The sequence below is a fragment of the Anoplophora glabripennis genome, unplaced genomic scaffold (genome assembly GCF_000390285.2).
Source record: "Anoplophora glabripennis isolate ALB-LARVAE unplaced genomic scaffold, Agla_2.0 scaffold37, whole genome shotgun sequence".
NCBI classification, from domain to species: domain Eukaryota; kingdom Metazoa; phylum Arthropoda; class Insecta; order Coleoptera; family Cerambycidae; genus Anoplophora; species Anoplophora glabripennis.
Genome location: NW_019416243.1, coordinates 304,209 through 313,311, shown reverse-complemented (window position 1 = coordinate 313,311; position 9,103 = coordinate 304,209). Strand labels below are relative to the sequence as shown.

General features: G+C 30.1%; 1 protein-coding gene across 1 annotated transcript in view; it reads left to right on the top strand.

The window, feature by feature from the left end:
- The first annotated feature begins 280 nt into the window (after window positions 1-280).
- Window positions 281-9,103, top strand: part of LOC108913512 (colorectal mutant cancer protein) — a 189,072-nt gene continuing 180,249 nt past the window's right edge. The window contains exon 1 of the mRNA XM_018719072.2: window positions 281-501. The gene's annotated coding sequence lies outside the window, so the exon portion shown is untranslated. The remainder of the gene's footprint in view (window positions 502-9,103) is intronic.

Below are 9,103 nucleotides of genomic sequence, written 5' to 3'. Positions count from 1 at the left end.
ACCGGCTGTTGGGAACACTGGTTTAGGACACATAATCATTCAGCAGCCATTTTAAAGAGGAAGAAAGTCGATCTTCTAAATCTAAAGTATCCTCAGCACCCATCCCTAGCCGTGAACTCCTCGCGGTGTTAGACGACCTCCCCATCGAGACGGCGGTTCTCCAGACGAGTTGCTCGCGTCATCCTCCCCCACTCAGACACCAGCATCGGGACCCTCATTCCGTAGAGTTACGTAATGCGGCTGCAGCGCAGTGGAAATTCGCGCGTGCCGGCGGATCGTCTTCTTCGGAGAGCGCACGTTTCCATCCGGCCTTTCAGATTGTCACACTTTCTCGGTACATTATGATGTCATTCCGATTATCACCACTCTAACCTCTCTCTAGCAAAGCGATAGCTTGTGTATCGGGATTTATAAGAATCTCAGTCTAGCTGGTCGGGCGGCTTTCGTACGACGCAGAAGGTGCCGTTGTTTTGTTTTGCTCGGCGAGGATATAGTGAAAAGGTGACGAATGCCAATAGATGTTTTAATTGTGACCTAGCGTAACCTGTAACCTATTTAAATTATTATTGGTGCGTTGTTAATATATCTAGGTAACCAGTCATAGTTAACATTGACCCGTAAATAATTTGCTTATCCTGTAAATATATTTCAGGCACACAACATGTTAAAATTGAAAATTAAATTCTTTAGTTTTTGCATTCATTCAGACTTGTGATTGTAACAGTGACCTCTAGCACATCTGGGTCGTGCTTTATTTTGCAAGATGTCGTAATACAAAATAATGTTTTTTAAATTCATTATCCACCATAGCCCATATGTAAATAATAATTGTGTTTACCCTCTAAGAAAAACTCATTGACGATCATGACAGTTAAGATATATTTGCTTTCTACTATTATATATTACTAATACAAAAAATTACCGTATCTTGAATTTAACTATTATATTTATGTGCAGAAAAATCAATCAAATGTAGATGCAATTCTTAATCCATTTTGTCAGTACTTTTCTGTTAATTTCTATTCATAAAAAAATTAAGAATTTAAATATTCAGATGTATCTGAATGATGGAATTATTATTATCATTATAAAAATGAAATTAGTGTGATTCCATCAAGAATGATAATAAATATAACACACTAGAAATATTAATGTGGCATGCAAAAATAAAAATATATACTATATTTTATTGGTTAGGTATTTTAGGATCGTATATCTATCCAAATAACAGTTAAATTCTTTCATATAGAGAGGTTATAAAAAATCGATTAACATTCAAAATAGTTTATGCTAAATATGCTTGGATATTTATTTAACGGAAATTTTAATATATTCGTGTAACAAATTCGTCGTGTTCCTTGCGCATTCACCAGAATGGAAACATTTTTTTATTAGGACATAGCCTGTGCTTTAAAGGTATTGCGTATTCTCCGGTTAAATTGTGAAATGTTTTTCTTTTTTCAGCTGTTTATGTTGTAAAATATTTTTCAAGTGTTTTCCTGGTTGCCACTGTGGATCTTGTTTTCTAATGTAACTTTTTTAGTATTTTTTATTAGTGATACAATTCCGTTCTGGATATTTAAAAATATTTGCCGATTTTTTCCAATTTCACACCTTAACAGACTGAAGAATATTAAAATGTCAAGAGAACCGGGCATAGAAAAGCGTGAAAATATATAGTTTTTGTTGGTAATTTCTAATATTGCAGCTTTTTTTAAGATACTTCTAAAATAGTAGTAGTAAGTAAACCATTGCCTCAATTACTCGATATTTCAATGTTTGTCTTATCGGAATGATAATATGATTTATTGAATTGATCATCTTGTTAATATATAGGGTGTACGGAAGCAAAAGAGTCATACCTCAAAGGTATAGTTTCCTTGATTGAAAATAAACCAATTTAGATCATGTTTTGTCTGAGAGAAATTTGCTTCTCTTAAAAAGTTATCGGTCTTCAAATTTTTTATTCATTTGTTTTTAACATAACTCAATCACTGTTAAACATATTTCAATAGAAATTGATGGGGATTCAGAATAACCGAATATGAATTAATTTCTTACCTGAAATTAGGGGATGTTAAGATCTCGAGAAGATGTTTTTTTGAAAAGCTACTTTATTATTTGTCTTGAAAATTTTATACTAATCATACGATGATTTTTCGGGTTGTTATACCGTGGCCCCTTAACTAGAAATCTGCCCTTGTTGGTCTCGGGCTAGGATCTGTGGAGGCGGACCCGCTTTCACAACTCTAAGGCCCGCCCTGATGATAATTTTCGTTCTTGTTGGTTGTAAAGCCGTTATATACGGAATGGGAACGCAATATATTGAAGTTTATTTGTACAATTGTACATCCTGGTGCAAGAAGGGGAAAATGTAGATTGTTGAGGTGAAGCAAAGGGACTTTTTGAAATTAATATTTTTTTGTTGTTTGGTTAAATAAGTATATTTGCGTCTGGATTCTATAAATAATAATGGTATGCAATGAAAATTGAGATTAAAAAATTATCTGCCTTTCGCAAAAGGTCTGCTAGATGTGGCAAAAAAGAGATAAGATGTTTCTAGCAACCTCTATGTTTTATGTAAAAAGTCTATAATAAGTCTATCTTCGACTATATAAAATTTCCTACCACACGTTAAATGTTATTAATATGTCTTTAAAAGTTACGGAGTTATTAACAAAAAAAAATGAAATACAAACTTTTATTTATATGACATTTTATTCTCTACTTCATGTTATTTTAGTCTCGATTTTAGTTAAAAGTATATCAAAAATCGAGTCGAATAGTATCTGTGTCAGAGATTTTGTAATATTTTCTCTCATATTTTGATATTTTTCATCTATCCGCATATAAATTTATGATGTATAAATACGTTTTATGGGTAATAAATTTTATTTATTAAATTTATTTTGTTTGGCAATGTTAAACACATTTGTTTATATCTGCGCTTTATATAAATCTTAACTAGTTATAATACGTAATAATTCTTTATAATTTCATGCAAAATTAAAAGAATATTAAATTATTAACGGTCATGTCCTGAAAAGTTACTCATGCTTTTGCGAGATAAATGTGTACATGTTTGTATATGCTAAAAATAGAAACTTCCACAAGTGCTTCATTACAACGAGTGTGTAATGTATATCAAAGCGTTTTCTTCTGCTCAACATTTATACTTTAGCGGTAAAGCTAAGATGTGGGTACATGGAACAAAGAGTTTTTAAATTTTGATTTAATTTAATTTTTGTTTTCTTATCCGTATTATTACTATGCATGCGCTTCCTGTTACACTTAAAATGCTTCGTCTGTTGTATACCGGAAATGATACAAGCTTATTTATCTACGAAACCCTGATACATGCTAATGTGGTGATTAGTCTCTAATTTCTTGAAATGTCACATACCATATACCAAACTGTAGGGGTATAAACTTTCGACTGTTAAACATTTTACTGTGTATGGGTGCTGTAAGTAATGATCTTACCAAACTGTATATTAGTCAAGCAAAAAAAAACTATGAGGTTGAGAAAGGAAGTATGTTTCTAAAATATTAAAATGAAGTTAACGAAGTGTTAATAATAAAAGAGGATTTGTATCTCTACACTAAAAGCTTCTATGAAAATACTGAATAAAAAAGAAACAGTTTCAATTTTTACCAATGCCTAACTATTTTAAATAAGTTTAAATTATATTTTTTGTACAATAGTTCATAAAAAATTAAAGAAAAATGTAGTCGCATCAATGAAACATGAATATATTTTATCCCTATCTACGTCAGTGGTGTATAGAGTTATACAGGGTGTAACAAAAATGCCTTAATGGCGGATTCTAGATCACAAATTAAAAAAAAAATTCTTATAACATGTGTCTAGGAGTGTTACATTTTAAAAAGAAAACGGCTGAAGCTATTTAATTGAAATTTAATTGCGTCTTGGTAATTTTAGTAAAATTTTTGGTCCAAAATCCAAATTTTCTTTAAAAAAATGTGGTCTGCTGCTTCATACCGATGGGACTAATAGTTATTGATATGACTATTGGTAAAAGTGGCATGATTTCAAGTTATAATTATAACAATAATAATAATTCAAGGTATTCCTCAGCTGCTTTATGTACCTTCAAATAAGTCATATTATTTCCATTTCATTAATTTTTAATTATCTGTTTCGAAAGATAAACATTTCAGGATACATAGGTCTAACTTTTTTATCTATTTTTGGCGTAAAATCCATCATAAAAGTTCTTTTATAAGCTGATTTAGAAAATAAATTAAGAAATGTACAAAATATCTTTTAAATATTGAGTAAATGTGAATTTCTTACTCCATATTAAGTCTACTTTCTAATGCACTATGGCGAATTCTAATTTAAAAAATAGTAACTAGTTTTAAGAACGAACATTAAGGGACCCTAAACGACTGAAAAATTTATTTCGACAAGGTAATTACTGTCATAAAGTTTGAATCAAATCTGTTACAAAATAAAACTAACAAATAAACACTCAATTACTGAAAAATAAGGTACCTACTTAAACAGTTAATTACTACGAAGTACGTTTAATCGACAATATGTCAAACTAAATTGTTGTTATCTTCTTATAGCTGTTTTACATTGACAATTTATTGATCAATTAATTGATGAAGTCGCTTCATCAAGAAATTGGACAAGTGTAATGACCAAATCAGCTGTCAAATAACTTCATCAATTTATTCATCAAATTCTTGACGAATTAGAGCATGTTCTAATTTTCATCAATTTCTTCGTGAAGTTCGGAAGTATCAACCCAATATGTGTCAGAACGGTACCGCTGTTGTATCACTACAATTATGAGTGGAAAGGTGACATTTTTGAAATTTATTTGCTTCTTTGATTCATTGGTAGAACTGATTCATACGTCAAAAAACTTGACAAAGTCTGTAGCAGTGTAAAACCACACTGTTTGCCAATAAATTCGTGAATTAATTGATGAATAAATTGTCAATGCAAAACAGCTATTATGTACATAACTCATATGAAAACTAAAAAAAAAACTGATCATTAAGAGAATGATGATAACTATACAGCATATTAAAAACTTAATTTTAAAAAATACATACATTGCCATACACAAATTAGAAGAGTAGGTATTATAGTTTTATTGTAACAAATATGCTTTAAATACAGTACTAATAAAATACCAGCTTTACAGAGTCAAAGAAATCGATACAGTTTTTGACCTTGAGTTAACAGTGTATCATGTGTAACGCACAAAATTGTCAATTTATTGATATAGTAAGTGAAAGCGACAATAGTTTAATAAATAACCTCGACCTATTACCTAATTGCAATAAAAAATTAGATTGTGTAACACACTTACATACAGGGTGTCCCGTTCAAGTTTCAAAAAAACTTGTGTGCAGGTTCCTCATGGAATAATAATAGGGGTAGTTCATGTAAAGATTATTTCTTAGACGCCCTGTTTTCGAGATACAGTGTGTTAAAGTTGTTACTTTCCAAATTGTTTTCCTTAATTATCTTTAAATCTGGCTAAAGATAAAAATGTCAAAATTTGTACGCGAGCAAACATCAACTGTGCGTTAAAAATAATGAGCAAACGGTTTCTTTTTGAAAAGCAGTGTCGCCGATACAGGTAACTGGAGGGGTACAATCGAAAAAAATATGTTAAAAGTCAAAATTTATTACATTTTTAAACGGTTGTGTAAACTCTAAAGCAGGGGTCGGCAAGTAATTTTGGGTCGGGTCCGGATACTTTTGAAAATTTTTAACGAGGTCCAAAAAAAATTCATATTATTTTTTTTATTTTAATTTGGACTCAAATTTAATCTGCTTACTAACCATTAAGAACTCACACACTCACACAATTGTAAAATACTAGAAAAAATGATAAGATTGGCACTTAAACGTAAAAAACATTTTTTAAATAATTTATTTGAGTAATTTATACTTTCAAATAATTTTTGGCGGTCCAGTATTTTACCTTCCGCGGTCCGGATCTGGACAGCGGTCCGCCAGTTGCCGACCCTTGCTCTAAAGCATACTACAAAAAAAAGGTATACTTGTTGAAATTCGGTAGCATGTACCATTTTCGAGAAAAATGAAGTTGCATAGAAGGAAATGGGGGACAATTTCAGTATCTACTGTAGTATTACGAGTTTGCACATTTATTTAATTGCCAGTAATTGTTCTGTATATCTCCGAATCTGTTTCCTAATATTTTTTCTGTTTTTATCACTTTTTTTAAGCATTCATGTCCATCAACAATTGTTTATTTTAGTAATGGTAGTGTAGTTTACAAAATCTAAAATTAGTTAATAATAGATAATCAATTATCATAATCTGTTTATTTTGATTTACTTTTTTAAATGTTAGTTTACAACAAACGGAAACAAAACAAATTTTAATTTTTTTTAGTTAATAAAATGTTATACAATTTAACTGTTTCATGTGATACGTAATAAATTAAAATATAGTCTTAAACGTAAATACTGTTGGTAGCTAAATGTCTTCAGCTCACTCAATGGTAAGGTCCTTTTTCAATTTAATATTTTGTTAATGTACTTGTGCCACTTTATGTGAGCAAAAAAAATTCAACCTCATTTTTCTCGAAAATGGTACATGCTACCGAATTTCGACAAGTATACCTTTTTTTTGTAGTATCCTTTGGAGTTTCCAGAACCGTTTAGAAATGTAATAAATTTTGACTTTTAACATATTTTTTCTTGGATTGTACCCCTTCAATTACCTGTATCGACGACACTGCTTTTCAGAAGGAAACCGTTTGCACATTATTCTTAACGCACAAATGATGTTTACTCATGTACAAATTTAGACATTTTTATCATTAGCCGATTTAAAGATAATTAAGGAATACCATTTTGAAAGTAAAAACATTAACACACTGTATATCGAAAACAGGGCGTCTAAGAAAAAAATGTTACATGAACTATCCCCATTATTTTCCCATGAGAAACTTGCACACAAGTTTTTTTGAAACATGAACGGGACACCCTGTATACGTTCATCAATTTCTTTATGAATATCTTTGATTATATAAAATCGCTTAAAACACTAGGAGTACTTAGTACAAAATGATTTCAAACTTTTTACTTGTCACTTTTATCCAACGTTTAATCTTGAGTTGCCGGATAGAAATTACAAATTACAAAAAAATGCAGAAATAGGCAAATGAAATGAAGTATGGGCGATTTGAGCGTACTCTGCCTTTATCTGTCTATCATTTATTACATAATATACCATGTACCGTTAAGGCCGAAAATATAGTTCAGAGAATATCGTGTTGATGATTTGATGTTTACAATGCAGAAAAAGCTTGTAACTCTAATGGATGTACGCCCATCGCCGTCTATAACAGAAAGCAGAGCGTACAGAATATTTTTTAGTGCAAGTGGCCATCATCAGCAAGTAACATAAAAAGTAAATTCATTTCGCTGTTCTATGTCATATAAGGCTTATTCTCCAGAATTTCAACCACAACTTGTTGAACCGGGAGTTGTAGGATTAATATTTTAAAACGTGATAAATCAGGGACAATGGTTGGTTGGCACCGAGCTGGCATCTTTTATGACCATCAAAGTACTACTGATATGACCAAAGTTTTTACTTATTGGAATAACTCCAAAAAATTATTTGGTTGTAAAATAATTTCTTTGAATAAAATAGAATATATTTCATTATTGTAAAAGTTAGGTATTTTTTTTATTATTAACTCTTCTACATTTTACTATCCTTTAAATATATTTCACTAATTCAAATTAATTTTAAAAATTTCTCGAAAAAATCTTGAAAATGAAAACTCCATATATGCCAAAGAAATCTAACTTCATAGAGAAACTAGTAGTTAATAATTGCAGCTTTGACATATGAAAGAGGCTAAGTGCCATTTTTCATCAAATTAAATTTGATGAAAATAGCTAGCAATGAACCTAAACACTACTTGGGACTAAATCCCTATTGTCAACCTTGAAATGTTAGTTGAAATTTTCAGTATAATTTCAATACATATTAAAAATATTATTTTAATTTAGAGGAATATGGTTAAAAAACAAATATCTCAAATAGTCTTTATTAGTTTACAAAATGTCATACACAAAATGTATTTGTCAAACTGTATGATAATAGTTCTGGAATTTTATAATTTCTCATTTACAAAACACAATTTTGTTCAAAGAAATTACGAAATCTTAAAGAAAATAAGTTTTGGTTTTGAGACATGAAAATAAAATTGGAAAGAACAAAAGGAAACATGTGGAAAACATGCTGCCATACTCAGAGAAAAATGAACATACAATATGAAGCACCTGAATATATAATATTTTGGCATTTTTCTTATTTTTCATTTTCTAGAAATGGTTGCGTTACTTCTTTTGATATTACAATAGACATTATATGCCTCTGTACATATAACTTTAGACACCTACGTTTTTTTTAACGTGTTGCTACAAGAGCTTTTAATTTTGTACTAGTTTTATCAAATATCTCTGAAATCAGTTTTCGGCCCTTTGATATTCTAACTCTTCAGTTATCTAAAATAATTATAAGTAGGTATCTGAATATTACTAATGAAAAAACATATCTTACTTATTGCAAATTGTAAATTCTCTAAGTAATTTTTCATTAGTAATATTCAGATAAATAATTTTTATTTTATTAACTACTGACTTCTCTATGAAGTTAGATTTCGCTAGCACAACTAAATTTTTGTATTTGTATAGCTTTAGAATTAATTTGAATTAGCTTCATATATTTAAAGCAAAGTAAAATGTACAAGGTGGGCAAATAAGCGAGGTAAGCGGCTGTATCTCAGAAACTAATGATCGTAGAGAGCTACGGTAAAAAATTTTATAGGTAAAGTGGGCAAGGGAAAATGCTGGAAATTATTTTCAAGTTTCCAAGTTGGCCGCCAGTGGGCGTTTCCACCATCTTGAATTACATAAAGTTACGTTTCTCGCGATTTTCCCCAATGAATGTAACAAAAAAGTATTTGCGTTTTAATGTTAACTTAAAGTCGAATATTTTTTGTAAAAACAATTTTTCTCTATCTTTCGAAATAAAGTGGTGGGGGGTATTTGAATGTTGTTTTAAATAAAT